Below are 26499 nucleotides of genomic sequence, written 5' to 3'. Positions count from 1 at the left end.
ACCTTAGCCAAGACACATTAGCCGAGACACCTTAGCCAAGACACTTTAGCCAAGACACCTTAGCCGAGACACATTAGTCAAGACACCTTAGCTAAGACACCTTAGCCAAGACACCTTAGCCAAGACACTTTAGCCGAGACACATTAGCCAAGACACTTTAGCCAAGACACATTAGCCAAGACACATTAGCCAAGACACATTAGCCAAGACACCTTAGCCGACACACATTAGCCAAGACACCTTAGCCGAGACACCTTAGCCAAGACACTTTAGCCGAGACACATTAGTCAAGACACCTTAGCCAAGACACCTTAGCCAAGACACATTAGCCAAGACACATTAGCCAAGACACCTTAGCCAAGACACATTAGCCAAGACACCTTAGCCAAGACACCTTAGCCAAGACACCTTAGCCAAGACACATTAGCCGAGACACATTAGCCAAGACACTTTAGCCAAGACACCTTAGCCAAGACACTTTAGCCAAGACACCTTAGCCGAGACACATTAGTCAAGACACTTTAGCCGAGACACATTAGCCAAGACACCTTAGCCAAGACACCTTAGCCAAGACACCTTAGCCAAGACACTTTAGCCGAGACACATTAGCCAAGACACCTTAGCCAAGACACCTTAGCCAAGACACATTAGCCAAGACACATTAGCCAAGACACCTTAGCCAAGACACCTTAGCTAAGACACCTTAGCCAAGACACCTTAGCCAAGACACATTAGCCAAGACACCTTAGCCAAAACACATTAGCCAAGACACATTAGCCGAGACACATTAGCCAAGACACATTAGGCAAGACACATTTGCCAAGACACATTAGCCAAGACACATTAGCCAAGACACCTTAGCCAAGACACCTTAGCCGAGACACTTTAGCCGAGACACATTAGCCAAGACACCTTAGCCGAGACACATTAGTCAAGACACCTTAGCTAAGACACCTTAGCCAAGACACCTTAGCCAAGACACTTTAGCCGAGACACATTAGCCAAGACACTTTAGCCAAGACACATTAGCCAAGACACATTAGCCAAGACACATTAGCCAAGACACCTTAGCCGACACACATTAGCCAAGACACCTTAGCCGAGACACCTTAGCCAAGACACTTTAGCCGAGACACATTAGCCAAGACACCTTAGCCAAGACACCTTAGCCAAGACACATTAGCCAAGACACATTAGCCAAGACACCTTAGCCAAGACACATTAGCCAAGACACCTTAGCCAAGACACCTTAGCCAAGACACCTTAGCCTAACACATTAGCCGAGACACATTAGCCAAGACACTTTAGCCAAGACACCTTAGCCAAGACACTTTAGCCAAAACACCTTAGCCGAGACACCTTAGCCAAGACACTTTAGCCGAGACACATTAGCCAAGACACCTTAGCCAAGACACCTTAGCCAAGACACCTTAGCCAAGACACTTTAGCCGAGACACATTAGCCAAGACACCTTAGCCAAGACACCTTAGCCAAGACACATTAGCCAAGACACATTAGCCAAGACACCTTAGCCAAGACACCTTAGCAAAGACACCTTAGCCAAGACACCTTAGCCAAGACACATTAGCCAAGACACCTTAGCCAAAACACATTAGCCAAGACACATTAGCCGAGACACATTAGCCAAGACACATTAGGCAAGACACATTAGCCAAGACACATTAGCCAAGACACATTAGCCAAGACACCTTAGCCAAGACACCTTAGCCGAGACACTTTAGCCGAGACACATTAGCCAAGACACCTTAGCCAAGACACATTAGCCAAGACACCTTAGCCAAGACACCTTAGCCAAGACACATTAGCCAAGACACCTTAGCCAAGACACCTTAGAAGAGACACATTAGCCAAGACACCTTAGCCAAGAAACCTTAGCCAAGACACCTTAGCCAAGACACCTTAGCCAAGACACTTTAGCCGAGACGCTTTAGCCAAGACACCTTAGCCAAGACACTTTAGCCGAGACACATTAGCCAGGACACCTTAGCCAAGACACCTTAGCCAAGACACCTTAGCCAAGACACTTTAGCCGAGACACATTAGCCAAGACACCTTAGCCAAGACACATTAGCCGAGACACATTAGCCAAGACACCTTAGCCAAGACACCTTAGCCAAGACACCTTAGCCAAGACACATTAGCCAAGACACCTTAGCCAAAACACATTAGCCAAGACACATTAGCCGAGACACATTAGCCAAGACACATTAGGCAAGACACATTTGCCAAGACACATTAGCCAAGACACATTAGCCAAGACACCTTAGCCAAGACACCTTAGCCGAGACACTTTAGCCGAGACACATTAGCCAAGACACCTTAGCCAAGACACATTAGCCAAGACACCTTTGCCAAGACACCTTAGCCAAGACACATTAGCCAAGACACCTTAGCCAAGACACCTTAGCCGAGACACATTAGCCAAGACACCTTAGCCAAGAAACCTTAGCCAAGACACCTTAGCCAAGACACCTTAGCCAAGACACTTTAGCCGAGACACTTTAGCCAAGACACCTTAGCCAAGACACTTTAGCCGAGACACTTTAGCCAAGACACCTTAGCCAAGACACCTTAGCCAAGACACCTTAGCCAAGACACCTTAGCCGAGACACATTAGCCAAGACACCTTAGCCAAGAAACCTTAGCCAAGACACCTTAGCCAAGACACCTTAGCCAAGACACTTTAGCCGAGACACTTTAGCCAAGACACCTTAGCCAAGACACCTTAGCCAAGACACCTTAGCCAAGACACTTTAGCCGAGACACATTAGCCAAGACACCTTAGCCAAGACACATTAGCCGAGACACCTTAGCCAAGACACCTTAGCCAAGACACCTTAGCCAAGACACCTTAGCCAAGACACATTAGCAGAGACACATTAGCCAAGACACATTAGCCAAGACACCTTAGCCAAGACACCTTAGCCAAGACACCTTAGCCAAGACACCTTAGTCAAGACACATTAGCCAAGACACATTAGCCAAGACACCTTAGCCAAGACACATTAGCCAAGACACCTTAGCCAAGACACCTTAGCCAAGACACCTTAGCCAAGACACATTAGCCAAGACACCTTAGCCAAGACACCTTAGCCAAGACACATTAGCCAAGACACCTTAGCCAAGACACCTTAGCGAAGACACTTTAGCCAAGACACCTTAGCCGAGACACATTAGCCAAGACACCTTAGCCAAGACACCTTAGCCAAGACACCTTAGCCAAGACACCTTAGCCAAGACACCTTAGCCAAGACACATTAGCCAAGACACCTTAGCCAAAACACATTAGCCAAGACACATTAGCCGAGACACATTAGCCAAGACACATTAGGCAAGACACATTTGCCAAGACACATTAGCCAAGACACATTAGCCAAGACACCTTAGCCAAGACACCTTAGCCGAGACACTTTAGCCGAGACACATTAGCCAAGACACATTAGCCAAGACACCTTAGCCAAGACACCTTAGCCAAGACACCTTAGCCAAGACACATTAGCCAAGAGACATTAGCCAAGACACCTTAGCCAAGACACATTAGCCAAAACACCTTAGCCAAGACACCTTAGCCAAGACACCTTAGCCAAGACACATTAGCCAAGACACCTTAGCCAAGACACCTTAGCCAAGACACATTAGCCAAGACACCTTAGCCAAGACACCTTAGCCAAGACACTTTAGCCAAGACACCTTAGCCGAGACACATTAGCCAAGACACCTTAGCCAAGACACCTTAGCCAAGACACCTTAGCCAAGACACCTTAGCCAAGACACCTTAGCCAAGACACATTAGCCAAGACACCTTAGCCAAGACACCTTAGCCAAGACACATTAGCCAAGACACCTTAGCCAAGACACCTTAGCCAAGACACCTTAGCCAAGACACATTAGCCAAGACACATTAGCCAAGACACATTAGCCAAGACACCTTAGCCAAGACACCTTAGCCAAGACACATTAGCCAAGACACCTTAGCCAAGACACCTTAGCCAAGACACCTTAGCCAAGACACCTTAGCCAAGACACATTAGCCAAGACACCTTAGCCAAGACACATTAGCCAAGACACCTTAGCCAAGACACATTAGCCAAGACACCTTAGCCAAGACACATTAGCCAAGACACCTAAGCCAAGACACTTTAGCCAAGACACATTAGCCAAGACACATTAGCCAAGACACATTAGCCAAGACACCTTAGCCGACACACATTAGCCAAGACACCTTAGCCGAGACACATTAGCCAAGACACCTTAGCCAAGACACATTAGCCAAGACACCTTAGCCAAGACACCTTAGCCAAGACACATTAGCCAAGACACCTTAGCCGAGACACATTAGCCAAGACACCTTAGCCAAGACACCTTAGCCAAGACACCTTAGCCAAGACACCTTAGCCAAGACACATTAGCCAAGACACATTAGCCAAGACACATTAGCCAAGACACCTTAGCCAAGACACCTTAGCCAAGACACCTTAGCCGAGACACCTTAGCCAAGACACCTTAGCCAAGACACATTAGCCAAGACACCTTAGCCAAGACACATTAGCCGAGACACATTAGCCAAGACACCTTAGCCAAGACACCTTAGCCAAGACACTTTAGCCGAGACACATTAGCCAAGACACTTTAGCCAAGACACATTAGCCAAGACACATTAGCCAAGACACATTAGCCAAGACACCTTAGCCGACACACATTAGCCAAGACACCTTAGCCGACACACATTAGCCAAGACACCTTAGCCGAGACACCTTAGCCAAGACACATTAGCCAAGACACATTAGCCAAGACACCTTAGCCAAGACACATTAGCCAAGACACCTTAGCTAAGACACCTTAGCCAAGACACCTTAGCCAAGACACATTAGCCGAGACACATTAGCCAAGACACTTTAGCCAAGACACCTTAGCCAAGACACATTAGCCAAGACACCTTAGAAGAGACACATTAGTCAAGACACCTTAGCTAAGACACCTTAGCCAAGACACCTTAGCCAAGACACCTTAGCCAATTCACCTTAGCCAAGACACATTAGCCAAGACACATTAGCCAAGACACATTAGCCAAGACACCTTAGCCAATTCACCTTAGCCAAGACACATTAGCCGAGACACATTAGCCAATTCACCTTAGCCAAGACACCTTAGCCAAGACACATTAGCCAAGACACCTTAGCCAAGACACCTTAGAAAATTCACCTTAGCCAAGACACATTAGCCGAGACACATTAGCCAAGACACATTAGGCAAGACACATTTTCCAAGACACATTAGCCAAGACACATTAGCCAAGACACCTTAGCCAAGACACCTTAGCCGAGACACTTTAGCCGAGACACATTAGCCAAGACACCTTAGCCAAGACACATTAGCCAAGACACCTTAGCCAAGACACCTTAGCCAAGACACATTAGCCGAGACACATTAGCCAAGACACTTTAGCCAAGACACATTAGCCAAGACACTTTAGCCAAGACACCTTAGCCGAGACACATTAGTCAAGACACCTTAGCTAAGACACCTTAGCCAAGACACCTTAGCCAAGACACCTTAGCCAATTCACCTTAGCCAAGACACATTAGCCAAGACACATTAGCCAAGACACATTAGCCAAGACACCTTAGATAATTCACCTTAGCCAAGACACATTAGCCGAGACACATTAGCCAATTCACCTTAGCCAAGACACATTAGCCAAGACACATTAGCCAAGACACCTTAGCCAAGACACCTAAGCCAATTCACCTTAGCCAAGACACATTAGCCGAGACACATTAGCCAAGACACATTAGGCAAGACACATTTGCCAAGACACATTAGCCAAGACACATTAGCCAAGACACCTTAGCCAAGACACCTTAGCCGAGACACATTAGCCAAGACACCTTAGCCAAGACACATTAGCCAAGACACCTTAGCCAAGACACATTAGCCAAGACACCTTAGCCTAGACACATTAGCCAAGATACCTTAGCCAAGACACCTTAGCCAAGACACCTTAGCCAAGACACCTTAGCCAAGACACATTAGCCAAGACACCTTAGCCAAGACACCTTAGCCAAGACACCTTAGCCAAGACACATGAGCCAAGACACTTTAGCCAAGACACATTAGCCAAGACACCTTAGCCAAGACACCTTAGCCGAGACACCTTAGCCAAGACACCTTAGCCAAGACACCTTAGCCAAGACACCTTAGCCAAGACACCTTAGCCAAGACACCTTAGCCAGACACCTCAGCCAAGACACATTAGCCAAGACACCTTAGCCAAGACACATTAGCCAAGACGCATTAGCCAAGACACCTTAGCCAAGACACATAAGCCAAGACACCTTAGCCAAGACACCTTAGCCAAGACACCTTAGCCAAGACACCTTAGCCAAGACACCTTAGCCAAGACACATAAGCCAAGACACCTTAACCAAGACACCTTAGCCAAGACACCTTAGCCAAGACACATTAGCCAAGACACATTAGCCAAGACACATTAGCCAAGACACCTTAGCCAAGACACTTTAGCCAAGACACATTATCCAAGACACCTTAGCCAAGACACCTTAGCCAAGACACCTTAGCCAAGACACCTTAGCCAAGACACCTTAGCCAAGACACCTTAGCCAAGACACATTAGCCAAGACACCTTAGCCAAGACACCTTAGCCAAGACACATTAGCCAAGACACCTTAGCCGAGACACATAAGCCAAGATACCTTAGCCAAGACACCTTAGCCAAGACACCTTAGCCAAGACACCTTAGCCAAGACACATTAGCCAAGACACCTTAGCCAAGACACCTTAGCCAAGACACCTTAGCCAAGACACATTAGCCAAGACACATTAGCCAAGACACCTTAGCCAAGACACCTTAGCCAAGACACCTTAGCCAAGACACATTAGCCAAGACACCTTAGCCAAAACACCTTAGCCAAGACACATAAGCCAAGACACCTTAACCAAGACACCTTAGCCAAGACACCTTAGCCAAGACACATTAGCCAAGACACATTAGCCAAGACACCTTAGCCAAGACACCTTAGCCAAGACACATTAGCCGAGACACATTAGCCAAGACACCTTAGCCAAGACACCTTAGCCGAGACACATTAGCCAAGACACCTTAGCCAAGACACCTTAGCGAAGACACTTCAGCCAAGACACCTTAGCCAAGACACCTTAGCCAAGACACCTTAGCCAAGACACCTTAGCCAAGACACATTAGCCAAGACACCTTAGCCAAGACACCTTAGCCAAGACACATTAGCCAAGACACCTTAGCCAAGACACCTTAGCCAAGACACCTTAGCCAAGACACCTTAGCCAAGACACCTTAGCCAAGACACCTTAGCCAAGACACCTTAGCTAAGATACATTAGCCAAGACACCTTAGCCAAGACACCTTAGCCAAGACACCTTAGCCAAGACACCTTAGCCAAGACACCTTAGCCTAGACACATTAGCCAAGACACCTTAGCCAAAACACCTTAATCGAGACACATTAGCCAAGACACCTTAGCCAAGACACATTAGCCAAGACACCTTAGCCAAGACACATTAGCCAAGACACCTTAGCCAAGACACCTTAGCCAAGACACATTAGCCAAGACACCTTAGCCAAGACACCTTAGCCAAGACACCTTAGCCAAGACACCTTAGCCAAGACACATTAGCCAGGACACCTTAGCCAAGACACCTTAGCCAAGACACCTTAGCTAAGATACATTAGCCAAGACACCTTAGCCAAGACACCTTAGCCAAGACACCTTAGCCTAGACACATTAGCCAAGACACCTTAGCCAAGACACCTTAATCGAGACACATTAGCCAAGACACCTTAGCCAAGACACATTAGCCAAGACACCTTAGCCAAGACACATTAGCCAAGACACCTTAGCCAAGACACCTTAGCCAAGACACATTAGCCAAGACACCTTAGCCAAGACACCTTAGCCAAGACACCTTAACCAAGACACCTTAGCCAAGACACATTAGCCAAGACACCTTAGCCAAGACACCTTAGCCAAGACACCTTAGCCAAGACACCTTAGCCAAGACACCTTAGCCAAGACACCTTAGCCAAGACACCTTAGCCAAGACACCTTAGCCAAGACACCTTAGCCAAGACACCTTAGCCAAGACACCTTAGCTAAGATACATTAGCCAAGACACCTTAGCCAAGACACCTTAGCTAAGATACATTAGCCAAGACACTTTAGCCGAGAAACCTTAGCCGAGACACATTAGCCAAGACACCTTAGCCAAGACACCTTAGCCAAGACACCTTAGCCAAGACACCTTAGCCAAGACACATTAGCCGAGACACATTAGCCAAGACACCTTAGCCAAGACACCTTAGCCGAGACACACTAGCCAAGACACCTTAGCCAAGACACCTTAGCGAAGACACTTCAGCCAAGACACCTTAGCCAAGACACCTTAGCCAAGACACCTTAGCCAAGACACATTAGCCAAGACACCTTAGCCAAGACACCTTAGCCAAGACACCTTAGCCAAGACACATTAGCCAAGACACATTAGCCAAGACACATTAGCCAAGACACCTTAGCCAAGACACCTTAGCCAAGACACCTTAGCCAAGACACCTTAGCCAAGACACATTAGCCAAGACACCTTAGCCAAAACACCTTAGCCAAGACACCTTAGCCAAGACACCTTAGCCAAGACACTTTAGCCAAGACACCTTAGCCGAGACACATTAGCCAAGACACTTTAGCCAAGACACATTAGCCAAGACACCTTAGCCAAGACACATTAGCCAAGACACATTAGCCAAGACACATTAGCCAAGACACCTTAGCCAAGACACCTTAGCCAAGACACCTTAGCCAAGACACATTAGCCAAGACACCTTAGCCAAGACACATTAGCCAAGACACCTTAGCCAAGACACCTTAGCCAAGACACATTAGCCAAGACACCTTAGCCAAGACACCTTAGCCAAGACACCTTAGCCAAGACACATTAGCCAAGACACCTTAGCCAAGACACCTTAGCCAAGACACCTTAGCCAAGACACCTTAGCCAAGACACCTTAGCCAAGACACCTTAGCCAAGACACCTTAGCCAAGACACCTTAGCCAAGACACCTTAGCCAAGACACCTTAGCCAAGACACCTTAGCTAAGATACATTAGCCAAGACACCTTAGCCGAGACACATTAGCCAAGACACTTTAGCCGAGAAACCTTAGCCGAGACACATTAGCCAAGACACCTTAGCCAAGACACCTTAGCCAAGACACCTTAGCCAAGACACCTTAGCCAAGACACCTTAGCCAAGACACCTTAGCCAAGACACCTTAGCCAAGACACCTTAGCCAAGACACCTTAGCCAAGACACATTAGCCAAGACACATTAGCCAAGACACCTTAGCCAAGACACATTAGCCAAGACACCTTAGCCAAGACACCTCAGCCAAGACACATTAGCCAAGACACCTCAGCCGAGACACATTAGCCAAGACACCTTAGCCAAGACACCTTAGCCGAGACACATTAGCCAAGACACCTAAGCCAAGACACTTTAGCCAAGACACATTAGCCAAGACACCTTAGCCAAGACACCTTAGCCAAGACACATTAGCCAAGACACCTTAGCCAAGACACATTAGCCGAGACACATTAGCCAAGACACCTTAGCCAAGACACATTAGCCAAGACACCTTAGCCAAGACACCTTAGCCAAGACACATTAGCCAAGACACCTTAGCCAAGACACCTTAGCCAAGACACCTTAGCCAAGACACCTTAGCCAAGACACCTTAGCCAAGACACCTTAGCCAAGACACCTTAGCTAAGATACATTAGCCAAGACACCTTAGCCGAGACACATTAGCCAAGACACCTTAGCCAAGACACCTTAGCCAAGACACCTTAGCCAAGACACATTAGCCGAGACACCTTAGCCAAGACACATTAGCCAAGACACCTTAGCCAAGACACCTAAGCCAAGACACATTAGCCAAGACACCTTAGCCAAGACACATTAGCCAAGACACCTTAGCCAAGACACATTAGCCGAGACACATTAGCCAAGACACCTTAGCCAAGACACCTTAGCCAAGACACATTAGCCAAGACACAATAGCCGAGACACCTTAGCCAAGACACATTAGCCAAGACACCTTAGCCAAGACACCTTAGCCAAGACACATTAGCCAAGACACCTTAGCCAAGACACCTTAGCCAAGACACCTTAGCCAAGACACCTTAGCCAAGACACATTAGCCAAGACACCTTAGCCAAGACACATTAGCCGAGACACATTAGCCAAGACACCTTAGCCAAGACACCTTAGCCAAGACACATTAGCCAAGACACAATAGCCGAGACACCTTAGCCAAGACACATTAGCCAAGACACCTTAGCCAAGACACCTTAGCCAAGACACATTAGCCAAGACACCTTAGCCAAGACACATTAGCCGAGACACATTAGCCAAGACACCTTAGCCAAGACACCTTAGCCAAGACACATTAGCCAAGACACCTTAGCCGAGACACATTAGCCAAGACACCTTAGCCAAGACACCTTAGCCAAAACACCTTAGCCAAGACACCTTAGCCAAGACACCTTAGCCAAGACACATTAGCCGAGACACATTAGCCAAGACACCTTAGCCAAGAGACCTTAGCCAAGACACCTTAGCCAAGACACATTAGCCGAGACACATTAGCCAAGACACCTTAGCCAAGACACCTTAGCCAAGACACCTTAGCCAAGACACCTTAGCCAAGACACCTTAGCCAAGACACAATAGCCGAGACACCTTAGCCAAGACACATTAGCCAAGACACCTTAGCTTAGACACCTTAGCCAAGACACATTAGCCAAGACACCTTAGCCAAGACACATTAGCCGAGACACATTAGCCAAGACACCTTAGCCAAGACACCTTAGCCAAGACACATTAGCCAAGACACATTAGCCGAGACACATTAGCCAAGACACCTTAGCCAAGACACCTTAGCCAAGACACCTTAGCCAAGACACATTAGCCAAAACACCTTAGCCAAAACACCTTAGCCAAGACACCTTAGCCAAGACACATTAGCCAAGACACCTTAGCCGAGACATATTAGCCAAGACACCTAAGCCAAGACACTTTAGCCAAGACACATTAGCCAAGACACCTTAGCCAAGACACATTAGCCAAGACACATTAGCCAAGACACATTAGCCAAGACACCTTAGCCAAGACACATTAGCCAAGACACATTAGCCAAGACACCTTAGCCAAGACACCTTAGCCAAGACACATTAGCCAAGACACAATAGCCGAGACACCTTAGCCAAGACACATTAGCCAAGACACCTTAGCCAAGACACATTAGCCGAGACACATTAGCCAAGACACCTTAGCCAAGACACCTTAGCCAAGACACATTAGCCAAGACACCTCAGCCAAGACACATTAGCCAAGACACCTTAGTCAAGACACCTTAGCCAAGACACATTAGCCAAGACACCTAAGCCAAGACACTTTAGCCAAGACACATTAGCCAAGACACCTTAGCCAAGACACCTTAGCCAAGACACATTAGCCAAGACACCTTAGCCAAGACACATTAGCCGAGACACATTAGCCAAGACACCTTAGCCAAGACACATTAGCCAAGACACCTTAGCCAAGACACATTAGCCAAGACACCTTAGCCAAGACACCTTAGCCAAGACACATTAGCCAAGACACCTTAGCCAAGACACCTTAGCCAAGACACCTTAGCCAAGACACCTTAGCCAAGACACATTAGCCAAGACACATTAGCCAAGACACCTTAGCCAAGACACCTTAGCCAAGACACCTTAGCCAAGACACCTTAGCCAAGACACCTTAGCCAAGACACATTAGCCAAGACACATTAGCCAAGACACCTTAGCCAAGACACCTTAGCCAAGACACCTTAGCCGAGACACATTAGCCAAGACACCTTAGCCGAGACACATTAGCCAAGACACCTTAGCCAAGACACATTAGCCAAGACACATTAGCCAAGACACCTTAGCCAAGACACCTTAGCCAAGACACTTTAGCCGAGACACCTTAGCCGAGACACATTAGCCAAGACACCTTAGCCAAGACACCTTAGCCAAGACACCTTAGCCAAGACACATTAGCCAAGACACCTTAGCCAAGACACCTTAGCCAAGACACCTTAGCCAAGACACCTTAGCCAAGACACCTTAGCCAAGACACCTTAGCCAAGACACCTTAGCCAAGACACCTTAGCCAAGACACTTTAGCCAAGACACCTTAGCCAAGACACCTTAGCCGAGACACATTAGCCAAGACACCTTAGCCAAGACACCTTAGCCAAGACACCTTAGCCAAGACACCTTAGCCAAGACACCTTAGCCAAGACACCTTAGCCAAGACACCTTAGCCAAGACACCTTAGCCAAGACACATTAGCCAAGACACCTTAGCCAAGACACCTTAGCCAAGACACATTAGCCAAGACACCTTAGCCGAGACACATAAGCCAAGACACCTTAGCCAAGACACCTTAGCCAAGACACCTTAGCCAAGACACCTTAGCCAAGACACCTTAGCCAAGACACCTTAGCCAAGACACCTTAGCCAAGACACATTATCCGAGACACATTAGCCAAGACACTTTAGCCGAGAAACCTTAGCCAAGACACCTAAGCCAAGACACTTTAGCCAAGACACATTAGCCAAGACACCTTAGCCAAGACACCTTAGCCAAGACACCTTAGCCAAGACACATTAGCCAAGACACATTTGCCAAGACACATTAGCCAAGACACCTTAGCCAAGACAACTTAGCCAAGACACCTTAGCCTAGACACATTAGCCAAGACACCTTAGCCAAGACACCTTAGCCAAGACACATTAGCCAAGACACCTTAGCCAAGACACCTTAGCCAAGACACCTTAGCCAAGTCACCTTAGCCAAGACACTTTAGCCAAGACACCTTAGCCAAGACACCTTAGCCAAGAAACCTTAGCCGAGACACATTAGCCAAGACACCTAAGCCAAGACACTTTAGCCAAGACACATTAGCCAAAACACCTTAGCCAAGACACCTTAGCCAAGACACATTAGCCAAGACACCTTAGCCAAGACACCTTAGCCGAGACACATTAGCCAAGACACCTTAGCCAAGACACATTAGCCAAGACACCTTAGCCAAGACACCTTAGCCAAGACACCTTAGCCAAGACACCTTAGCCAAGACACCTTAGCCAAGACATCTTAGCCAAGACACCTTAGCCAAGACACCTTAGCCAAGACACCTTAGCCAAGACACATTAGCCAAGACACCTTAGCCAAGACACCTTAGCCAAGACACATTAGCCAAGACACCTTAGCCGAGACACATAAGCCAAGACACCTTAGCCAAGACACCTTAGCCAAGACACCTTAGCCAAGACACCTTAGCCAAGACACCTTAGCCAAGACACCTTAGCCAAGACACCTTAGCCAAGACACATTATCCGAGACACATTAGCCAAGACACTTTAGCCGAGAAACCTTAGCCGAGACACATTAGCCAAGACACCTTAGCCAAGACACCTTAGCCAAGACACCTTAGCCAAGACACATTAGCCAAGACACCTTAGCCAAGACACATTAGTCGAGACACATTAGCCAAGACACCTTAGCCAAGACACCTTAGCCGAGACACATTAGCCAAGACACATTAGCCAAGACACCTTAGCCAAGACACATTAGCCAAGACACATTAGCCAAGACACATTAGCCAAGACACCTTAGCCAAGACACCTTAGCCAAGACACCTTAGCCAAGACACATTAGCCAAGACACCTTAGCCAAGACACATTAGCCAAGACACCTTAGCCAAGACACCTTAGCCAAGACACATTAGCCAAGACACCTTAGCCAAGACACCTTAGCCAAGACACCTTAGCCAAGACACATTAGCCAAGACACCTTAGCCAAGACACATTAGCCAAGACACATTAGCCAAGACACCTTAGCCAAGACACCTTAGCCAAGACACCTTAGCCAAGACACATTAGCCAAGACACATTAGCCAAGACACCTTAGCCAAGACACATTAGCCAAGACACCTTAGCCAAGACACATTAGCCAAGACACATTAGCCAAGACACCTCAGCCAAGACACATTAGCCAAGACACCTCAGCCAAGACACATTAGCCAAGACACCTTAGCCAAGACACCTTAGCCGAGACACATTAGCCAAGACACCTAAGCCAAGACACTTTAGCCAAGACACATTAGCCAAGACACCTTAGCCAAGACACCTCAGCCAAGACACATTAGCCAAGACACCTTAGCCAAGACACCTTAGCCAAGACACATTAGCCAAGACACCTTAGCCAAGACACCTTAGCCAAGACACCTTAGCCAAGACACCTTAGCCAAGACACCTTAGCCAAGACACCTTAGCCAAGACACCTTAGCTAAGATACATTAGCCAAGACACCTTAGCCAAGACACCTCAGCCAAGACACCTTAGCCAAGACACCTTAGCCAAGACACCTTAGCCAAGACACATTAGCCAAGACACATTAGCCGAGACACATTAGCCAAGACACCTTAGCCAAGACACATTAGCCAAGACACCTTAGCCAAGACACATTAGCCAAGACACCTTAGCCAAGACACATTAACCAAGACACCTTAGCCGAGACACATTAGCCAAGACACTTTAGCCGAGACACCTTAGCCGAGACACCTTAGCCGAGACACATTAGCCAAGACACCTTAGCCAAGACACCTTAGCCAAGACACCTTAGCCAAGACACCTTAGCCGAGACACATTAGCCAAGACACCTTAGCCAAGACACCTTAGCCAAGACACCTTAGCCAAGACACCTTAGCCAAGACACATTAGCCAAGACACCTTAGCCAAGACACCTTAGCCAAGACACATTAGCCAAGACACATTAGCCAAGACTCCTTAGCCAAGACACATTAGCCAAGACACCTTAGCCGAGACACATTAGCCAAGACACATTAGCCAAGACACATTAGCCAAGACACATTAGCCAAGACACCTTAGCCAAGACACCTTAGCCAAGACACCTTAGCCAAGACACCTTAGCCAAGACACATTAGCCAAGACACATTAGCCAAGACACCTCAGCCAAGACACCTTAGCCAAGACACATTAGCCGAGACACATTAGCCAAGACACCTTAGCCAAGACACCTTAGCCGAGACACATTAGCCAAGACACCTTAGCCAAGACACCTTAGCCAAGACACCTTAGCCAAGACACCTTAGCCAAGACACATTAGTCAAGACACCTCAGCCAAGACACCTTAGCCAAGACACCTTAGCCAAGACACATTAGCCGAGACACATTAGCCAAGACACCTTAGCCAAGACACCTTAGCCGAGACACATTAGCCAAGACACCTAAGCCAAGACACTTTAGCCAAGACACATTAGCCAAGACACCTTAGCCAAGACACCTTAGCCAAGACACATTAGCCAAGACACCTTAGCCAAGACACATTAGCCAAGACACCTTAGCCAAGACACATTAGCCAAGACACCTTAGCCAAGACACATTAGCCAAGACACATTAGCCAAGACACCTCAGCCAAGACACATTAGCCAAGACACCTCAGCCAAGACACATTAGCCAAGACACCTTAGCCAAGACACCTTAGCCGAGACACATTAGCCAAGACACCTAAGCCAAGACACCTTAGCCAAGACACCTTAGCCAAGAGACCTTAGCCAAGACACATTAGCCAAGACACATTAGCCGAGACACATTAGCCAAGACACCTTAGCCAAGACACATTAGCCAAGACACCTTAGCCAAGACACATTAGCCAAGACACCTTAGCCAAGACACCTTAGCCAAGACACATTAGCCAAGACACCTTAGCCAAGACACCTTAGCCAAGACACCTTAGCCAAGACACCTTAGCCAAGACACCTTAGCCAAGACACATTAGCCAAGACACATTAGCCAAGACACCTTAGCCAAGACACCTTAGCCAAGACACCTTAGCCAAGACACATTAGCCAAGACACATTAGCCAAGACACCTTAGCCAAGACACATTAGCCAAGACACCTTAGCCGAGACACCTTAGCCAAGACACCTTAGCCAAGACACCTTAGCCAAGACACCTTAGCCAAGACACCTTAGCCAAGACACATTAGCCAAGACACCTTAGCCAAGACACCTTAGCCAAGACACTTTAGCCGAGACACCTTAGCCGAGACACATTAGCCAAGACACCTTAGCCAAGACACCTTAGCCAAGACACCTTAGCCAAGACACCTTAGCCAAGACACCTTAGCCAAGACACTTTAGCCAAGACACCTTAGCCTAGACACATTAGCCAAGACACCTTAGCCAAGACACCTTAGCCAAGACACCTTAGCCAAGACACCTTAGCCAAGACACATTAGCCAAGACACCTTAGCCAAGACACCTTAGCCAAGACACCTTAGCCAAGACACATGAGCCAAGACACTTTAGCCAAGACACATTAGCCAAGACACCTTAGCCAAGACACCTTAGCCGAGACACATTAGCCAAGACACCTAAGCCAAGACACTTTAGCCAAGACACATTAGCCAAGACACCTTAGCCAAGACACCTTAGCCAAGACACATTAGCCAAGACACCTAAGCCAAGACACCTTAGCCGAGACACATTAGCCAAGACACCTTAGCCAAGACACATTAGCCAAGACACCTTAGCCAAGACACCTTAGCCAAGACACCTTAGCCAAGACACCTTAGCCAAGACACCTTAGCCAAGACACCTTAGCCAAGACACATTAGCCAAGACACCTTAGCCGAGACACATTAGCCAAGACACTTTAGCCGAGACACCTTAGCCGAGACACCTTAGCCGAGACACATTAGCCAAGACACCTTAGCCAAGACACCTTAGCCAAGACACCTTAGCCAAGACACTTTAGCCGAGACACATTAGCCAAGACACCTTAGCCAAGACACCTTAGCCAAGACACCTTAGCCAAGACACCTTAGCCAAGACACCTTAGCCGAGACACATTAGCCAAGACACATTAGCCAAGACACTTTAGCCAAGACACCTTAGCCAAGACACATTAGCCAAGACACCTTAGCCAAGACACCTTAGCCAAGACACATTAGCCAAGACACCTTAGCCAAGACACCTTAGCCAAGACACATTAGCCAAGACACCTTAGCCAAGACACCTTAGCCAAGACACCTTAGCCACGACACCTTAGCCGAGACACATTAGCCAAGACACCTTAGCCAAGACACCTAAGCCAAGACACCTTAGCCAAGACACCTTAGCCAAGACACCTTAGCCAAGACACCTTAGCCAAGACACCTTAGCCAAGACACCTTAGCCAAGACACCTTAGCCAAGACACCTTAGCCAAGACACCTTAGCCAAGACACCTTAGCCGAGACACATTAGCCAAGACACATTAGCCAAGACACCTTAGCCAAGACACATTAGCCAAGACACCTTAGCCTAAACACCTTAGCCAAGACACATTAGCCGAGACACCTTAGCCGAGTCACATTAGCCAAGACACCTTAGCCAAGACACCTTAGCCAAGACACCTTAGCCAAGACACCTTAGCCAAGACACCTTAGCCGAGACACATTAGCCAAGACACATTAGCCAAGACACATTAGCCAAGACACCTTAGCCAAGACACATTAGCCAAGACACCTTAGCCAAGACACATTAGCCAAGACACATTAGCCAAGACACCTTAGCCAAGACACATTAGCCGAGACACATTAGCCAAGACACCTTAGTCAAGACACATTAGCCAAGACACCTTAGCCAAGACACATTAGCCAAGACACCTTAGCCAAGACACCTTAGCCAAGACACATTAGCCAAGACACCTTAGCCAAGACACCTTAGCCAAGACACATTAGCCAAGACACCTTAGCCAAGACACCTTAGCCAAGACACCTTAGCCAAGACACCTTAGCCAAGACACCTTAGCCAAGACACCTTAGCCAAGACACATTAGCCAAGACACCTTACCCAAGACACCTTAGCCAAGACACTTTAGCCGAGACACATTAGCCAAGACACCTTAGCCAAGACACCTAAGCCAAGACACCTTAGCCAAGACACCTTAGCCAAGACACCTTAGCCAAGACACCTTAGCCAAGACACATTAGCCGAGACACATTAGCAAAGACACCTTAGCCAAGACACCTTAGCAAAGACACCTTAGCCAAGACACCTTAGCCAAGACACCTTAGCCAAGACACATTAGCCAAGACACCTTAGCCAAGACACATTAGCCAAGACACCTTAGCCAAGACACCTTAGCCAAGACACTTTAGCCAAGACACATTAGCCGAGACACATTAGCCAAGACACCTTAGCGAAGACACCTTTTGCCAAGACACTTTAGCCAAGACACATTAGCCAAGACACTTTAGCCAAGACACATTAGCCAAGACACCTTAGCCAAGACACCTTAGCCGAGACACATTAGCCAAGACAACTAAGCCAAGACACTTTAGCCAAGACACAATAGCCAAGACACCTTAGCCAAGACACCTTAGCCGAGACACATTAGCCAAGACACCTTAGCCAAGACACCTTAGCCGAGACACATTAGCCAAGACACCTTAGCCAAGACACATTAGCCAAGACACCTTAGCCAAGACACCTTAGCCAAGACACCTTAGCCAAGACACCTTAGACAAGACACCATAACCAAGACACCTTAGCCAAGACACATTAGCCAAGACACCTTAGCCAAGACACATTAGCCACGACACCTTAGCCAAGACACCTTAGCCGAGACACATTAGCCAAGACACCTAAGCCAAGACACTTTAGCCAAGACACATTAGCCAAGACACCTTAGCCAAGACACCTTAGCCAAGACACCTTAGCCAAGACACCTTAGCCAAGACACATTAGCCAAGACACATTAGCCAAGACACATAAGCCAAGACACATTAGCCAAGACACATTAGCCAAGACACTTTAGCCAAGACACCTTAGCCAAGACACATTAGCCGAGACACATTAGCCAAGACACATTAGCCAAGACACCTTAGCCAAGACACATTAGCCAAGACACCTTAGCCTAAACACCTTAGCCAAGACACATTAGCCGAGACACCTTAGCCGAGTCACATTAGCCAAGACACATTAGCCGAGACACCTTAGCCAAGACACATTAGCCACGACACCTTAGCCAAGACACCTTAGCCGAGACACATTAGCCAAGACACCTAAGCCAAGACACTTTAGCCAAGACACATTAGCCAAGACACCTTAGCCAAGACACCTTAGCCAAGACACCTTAGCCAAGACACCTTAGCCAAGACACCTTAGCCAAGACACATTAGCCAAGACACATTAGCCAAGACACATAAGCCAAGACACATTAGCCAAGACACATTAGCCAAGACACTTTAGCCAAGACACCTTAGCCAAGACACATTAGCCGAGACACATTAGCCAAGACACATTAGCCAAGACACCTTAGCCAAGACACATTAGCCAAGACACCTTAGCCTAAACACCTTAGCCAAGACACATTAGCCGAGACACCTTAGCCGAGTCACATTAGCCAAGACACATTAGCCGAGACACCTTAGCCAAGACACATTAGCCACGACACCTTAGCCAAGACACCTTAGCCGAGACACATTAGCCAAGACACCTAAGCCAAGACACTTTAGCCAAGACACATTAGCCAAGACACCTTAGCCAAGACACCTTAGCCAAGACACCTTAGCCAAGACACCTTAGCCAAGACACCTTAGCCAAGACACCTTAGCCAAGACACCTTAGCCAAGACACCTTAGCCAAGACACCTTAGCCAAGACACCTTAGCCAAGACACCTTAGCCAAGACACCTTAGCCAAGACACCTTAGCCGAGACACATTAGCCAAGACACATTAGCCAAGACACCTTAGCCAAGACACATTAGCCAAGACACCTTAGCCTAAACACCTTAGCCAAGACACATTAGCCGAGACACCTTAGCCGAGTCACATTAGCCAAGACACCTTAGCCAAGACACCTTAGCCAAGACACCTTAGCCAAGACACCTTAGCCAAGACACCTTAGCCGAGACACATTAGCCAAGACACATTAGCCAAGACACATTAGCCAAGACACCTTAGCCAAGACACATTAGCCAAGACACCTTAGCCAAGACACATTAGCCAAGACACATTAGCCAAGACACCTTAGCCAAGACACATTAGCCGAGACACATTAGCCAAGACACCTTAGTCAAGACACATTAGCCAAGACACCTTAGCCAAGACACATTAGCCAAGACACCTTAGCCAAGACACCTTAGCCAAGACACATTAGCCAAGACACCTTAGCCAAGACACCTTAGCCAAGACACATTAGCCAAGACACCTTAGCCAAGACACCTTAGCCAAGACACCTTAGCCAAGACACCTTAGCCAAGACACCTTAGCCAAGACACCTTAGCCAAGACACATTAGCCAAGACACCTTACCCAAGACACCTTAGCCAAGACACTTTAGCCGAGACACATTAGCCAAGACACCTTAGCCAAGACACCTAAGCCAAGACACCTTAGCCAAGACACCTTAGCCAAGACACCTTAGCCAAGACACCTTAGCCAAGACACATTAGCCGAGACACATTAGCAAAGACACCTTAGCCAAGACACCTTAGCAAAGACACCTTAGCCAAGACACCTTAGCCAAGACACCTTAGCCAAGACACATTAGCCAAGACACCTTAGCCAAGACACATTAGCCAAGACACCTTAGCCGAGACACCTTAGCCAAGACACTTTAGCCAAGACACATTAGCCGAGACACATTAGCCAAGACACCTTAGCGAAGACACCTTTTGCCAAGACACTTTAGCCAAGACACATTAGCCAAGACACTTTAGCCAAGACACATTAGCCAAGACACCTTAGCCAAGACACCTTAGCCGAGACACATTAGCCAAGACAACTAAGCCAAGACACTTTAGCCAAGACACAATAGCCAAGACACCTTAGCCAAGACACCTTAGCCGAGACACATTAGCCAAGACACCTTAGCCAAGACACCTTAGCCGAGACACATTAGCCAAGACACCTTAGCCAAGACACATTAGCCAAGACACCTTAGCCAAGACACCTTAGCCAAGACACCTTAGCCAAGACACCTTAGACAAGACACCATAGCCAAGACACCTTAGCCAAGACACATTAGCCAAGACACCTTAGCCAAGACACATTAGCCACGACACCTTAGCCAAGACACCTTAGCCGAGACACATTAGCCAAGACACCTAAGCCAAGACACTTTAGCCAAGACACATTAGCCAAGACACCTTAGCCAAGACACCTTAGCCAAGACACCTTAGCCAAGACACCTTAGCCAAGACACCTTAGCCAAGACACATTAGCCAAGACACATTAGCCAAGACACATAAGCCAAGACACATTAGCCAAGACACATTAGCCAAGACACTTTAGCCAAGACACCTTAGCCAAGACACCTTAGCCAAGACACATTAGCCAAGACACCTTAGCCAAGACACCTTAGCCAAGACACCTTAGCCAAGACACCTTAGCCAAGACACATTAGCCAAGACACATTAGCCAAGACACCTTAGCCAAGACACCTTAGCCAAGACACCTTAGCCAAGACACCTTAGCCAAGACACCTTAGCCAAGACACATTAGCCAAGACACATTAGCCAAGACACCTTAGCGAAGACACCTTTTGCCAAGACACTTTAGTCAAGACACATTAGCCAAGACACTTTAGCCAAGACACATTAGCCAAGACAACTAAGCCAAGACACTTTAGCCAAGACACAATAGCCAAGACACCTTAGCCAAGACACCTTAGCCAAGACACATTAGCCAAGACACCTTAGCCAAGACACCTTAGCCGAGACACATTAGCCAAGACACCTTAGCCAAGACACATTAGCCAAGACACCTTAGCCAAGACACCTTAGCCAAGACACCTTAGCCAAGACACCTAAGCCAAGACACCTTAGCCAAGACACCTTAGCCAAGACACATTAGCCAAGACACCTTACCCAAGACACATTATCCAAGACACCTTAGCCAAGACACATTAGCCAAGACACTTTAGCCGAGACACATTAGCCAAGACACCTTAGCCAAGACACCTTAGCCAAGACACCTTAGCCAAGACACCTTAGCCAAGACACATTAGCCAAGACACATTAGCCAAGACACCTTAGCCAAGACACATTAGCCAAGACACCTTAGCCGAGACACATTAGCCAAGACACCTAAGCCAAGACACATAAGCCAAGACACATTAGCCAAGACACCTTAGCCAAGACACATTAGCCAAGACACCTTAGCCAAGACACCTTAGCCAAGACACCTTAGCCAAGACACCTTAGCCAAGACACCTTAGCCAAGACACATTAGCCAAGACACATTAGCCAAGACACATAAGCCAAGACACATTAGCCAAGACACATTAGCCGAGACACATTAGCCAAGACACCTTAGCCAAGACACCTTAGCCAAGACACCTTAGCCAAGACACCTTAGCCAAGACACATTAGCCAAGACACATTAGCCAAGACACATTAGCCAAGACAACTAAGCCAAGACACATTAGCCAAGACACATTAGCCAAGACACCTTAGCCAAGATACTTAGCCAAGACACCTTAGCCAAGACACATTAGCCAAGACACCTTAGAAAAAACACATTAGCCAAGACACCTTAGCTAAGACACCTTAGCCAAGACACATTAGCCAAGACACCTTAGCCAAGACACCTTAGCCAAGACACCTTAGCCAAGACACCTTAGCCAAGACACCTAAGCCAAGACACCTTAGCCAAGACACCTTAGCCAAGACACATTAGCCAAGACACCTTACCCAAGACACATTATCCAAGACACCTTAGCCAAGACACATTAGCCAAGACACTTTAGCCGAGACACATTAGCCAAGACACCTTAGCCAAGACACCTTAGCCAAGACACCTTAGCCAAGACACCTTAGCCAAGACACATTAGCCAAGACACATTAGCCAAGACACCTTAGCCAAGACACATTAGCCAAGACACCTTAGCCGAGACACATTAGCCAAGACACCTAAGCCAAGACACATAAGCCAAGACACATTAGCCAAGACACCTTAGCCAAGACACATTAGCCAAGACACCTTAGCCAAGACACCTTAGCCAAGACACCTTAGCCAAGACACCTTAGCCAAGACACCTTAGCCAAGACACATTAGCCAAGACACATTAGCCAAGACACATAAGCCAAGACACATTAGCCAAGACACATTAGCCGAGACACATTAGCCAAGACACCTTAGCCAAGACACCTTAGCCAAGACACATTAGCCAAGACACCTTAGCCAAGACACCTTAGCCAAGACACCTTAGCCAAGACACCTTAGCCAAGACACCTTAGCCAAGACACATTAGCCAAGACACATTAGCCAAGACACCTTAGCCAAGACACCTTAGCCAAGACACCTTAGCCAAGACACCTTAGCCAAGACACCTTAGCCAAGACACATTAGCCAAGACACATTAGCCAAGACACCTTAGCCAAGACACATTAGCCAAGACACCTTAGCCGAGACACATTAGCCAAGACACCTTAGCCAAGACACCTTAGCCAAGACACCTTAGCCAAGACACTTTAGCCAAGACACATTAGCCAAGACACTTTAGCCAAGACACATTAGCCAAGATACCTTAGCCAAGACACCTTAGCCGAGACACATTAGCCAAGACAACTAAGCCAAGACACTTTAGCCAAGACACAATAGCCAAGACACCATAGCCAAGACACCTTAGCCAAGACACTTTAGCCAAGACACATTAGCCAAGACACCTTAGCCAAGACACCTTAGCCAAGACACCTTAGCCAAGACACCTTAGCCAAGACACCTTAGCCAAGACACATTAGCCAAGACACATTAGACAAGACACCTTAGCCAAGACACCTTAGCCGAGACACATTAGCCAAGACACCTTAGCCAAGACACATTAGCCAAGACACATTAGCCGAGACACATTAGCCAAGACACCTTAGCCAAGACACCTTAGCCAAGACACATTAGCCAAGACATCTTAGCCAAGACACCTTAGCCAAGACACCTTAGCCAAGACACATTAGCCAAGACACATTAGCCAAGACACCTTAGCCAAGACACATAAGCCAAGACACCTTAGCCGAGACACATTAGCCAAGACACCTTAGCCAAGACACCTTAGCCAAGACACCTTAGCCAAGACACTTTAGCCAAGACACATTAGCCAAGACACTTTAGCCAAGACACATTAGCCAAGACACCTTAGCCAAGACACCTTAGCCGAGACACATTAGCCAAGACAACTAAGCCAAGACACTTTAGCCAAGACACAATAGCCAAGACACCATAGCCAAGACACCTTAGCCAAGACACTTTAGCCAAGACACATTAGCCAAGACACCTTAGCCAAGACACTTTAGCCAAGACACATTAGCCAAGACACCTTAGCCGAGACACTTTAGCCAAGACACCTTAGCCAAGACACATTAGCCAAGACACATTAGCCAAGACACCTTAGCCAAGACACCTTAGCCAAGACACCTTAGCCAAGACACCTTAGCCAAGACACCTTAGCCAAGACACCTTAGCCAAGACACATTAGCCAAGACACCTTAGCCAAGACACCTTAGCCAAGACACCTTAGCCAAGACACCTTAGCCAAGACACCTTAGCCAAGACACCTTAGCCGAGACACATTAGCCAAGACAACTAAGCCAAGACACTTTAGCCAAGACACAATAGCCAAGACACCATAGCCAAGACACCTTAGCCAAGACACATTAGCCAAGACACATTAGCCGAGACACATTAGCCAAGACACCTTTGCCAAGACACCTAAGCCAAGACACCTTAGCCAAGACACCTTAGCCAAGACACATTAGCCAAGACACCTTAGCCAAGACACCTTAGCCAAGACACATTAGCCAAGACACCTTAGCCAAGACACATTAGCCAAGACACCTTTGCCGAGACACATTAGCCAAGACACCTTAGCCAAGACACATTAGCCAAGATACATTAGCCAAGACACCTTAGCCAAGACACATTAGCCAATACACCTTAGCCAAGACACCTTAGCCAAGACACCTTAGCCAAGACACATTAGCCAAGACACCTTAGCCAAGACACCTTAGCCAAGACACCTTAGCCAAGACACCTTAGCCAAGACACATTAGCCAAGACACATTAGCCAAGACACCTTTGCCAAGACACCTAAGCCAAGACACCTTAGCCAAGACACCTTAGCCAAGACACATTAGCCAAGACACCTTAGCCAAGACACCTTAGCCAAGACACATTAGCCAAGACACCTTTGCCGAGACACGTTAGCCAAGACACCTTAGCCAAGACACATTAGCCAAGACACATTAGCCAAGACACCTTAGCCAAGACACATTAGCCAAGACACCTTAGCCAAGACACCTTAGCCAAGACACTTTAGCCAAGACACATTAGCCAAGACACCTTAGCCGAGACACTTTAGCCAAGACACCTTAGCCAAGACACATTAGCCAAGACACATTAGCCAAGACACCTTAGCCAAGACACCTTAGCCAAGACACCTTAGCCAAGACACATTAGCCAAGACACCTTAGCCAAGACACCTTAGCCAAGACACTTTAGCCAAGACACATTAGCCAAGACACCTTAGCCGAGACACATTAGCCAAGACACCTTAGCCAAGACACATTAGCCAAGACACATTAGCCAAGACACCTTAGCCAAGACACCTTAGCCAAGACACATTGGCCGAGACACCTTAGCCAAGACACCTTAGCCAAGACACCTTAGCCAAGACACCTTAGCCAAGACACATTAGCCAAGACACCTTAGCCAAGACACCTTAGCCAAGACACCTTAGCCAAGACACATTAGCCAAGACACCTTAGCCAAGACACCTTAGCCAAGACACTTTAGCCGAGACACATTAGCCAAGACACCTTAGCCAAGACACCTTAGCCAAGACACCTTAGCCAAGACACCTTAGCCGAGACACATTAGCAAAGACACCTTAGCCAAGACACCTTAGCCAAGACACCTTAGCCAAGACACATTAGCCAAGACACATTAGCCAAGACACCTCAGCCAAGATACTTAGCCAAGACACCTTAGCCAAGACACATTAGCCAAGACACCTTAGAAAAAAACACATTAGCCAAGACACCTTAGCTAAGACACCTTAGCCAAGACACATTAGCCAAGACACCTTAGCCAAGACACATTAGCCAAGACACCTAAGCCAAGACACCTTAGCCAAGACACTTTAGCCAAGACACATTAGCCGAGACACATTAGCCAAGACACCTTAGCGAAGACACCTTTTGCCAAGACACTTTAGCCAAGACACATTAGCCAAGACACTTTAGCCAAGACACATTAGCCAAGACACCTCAGCCAAGATACTTAGCCAAGACACCTTAGCCAAGACACATTAGCCAAGACACCTCAGCCAA

General features: G+C 47.5%; 2 long non-coding RNA genes across 2 annotated transcripts in view; both read right to left on the bottom strand.

Moving 5' to 3' along the window:
• LOC125774517 (uncharacterized) overlaps positions 1–26499 on the bottom strand; it is a 55469-nt gene that overhangs the window by 10058 nt on the left and 18912 nt on the right. The gene's annotated exons all lie outside the window — the stretch shown is intronic.
• Positions 1089–26123, bottom strand: LOC125774518 (uncharacterized). Its single transcript, XR_007420999.1, has 3 exons — positions 26029–26123; positions 16339–17416; positions 1089–1262 (listed from the first exon to the last, which is right to left on the bottom strand). It is a non-coding gene; the product is annotated as an uncharacterized LOC125774518 (long non-coding RNA).

This window comes from Anopheles funestus, unplaced genomic scaffold, assembly GCF_943734845.2.
Source record: "Anopheles funestus unplaced genomic scaffold, idAnoFuneDA-416_04 scaffold_16_ctg1, whole genome shotgun sequence".
Lineage (NCBI taxonomy): Eukaryota > Metazoa > Arthropoda > Insecta > Diptera > Culicidae > Anopheles > Anopheles funestus.
This window is presented reverse-complemented; position numbering and strand designations above follow the sequence as displayed.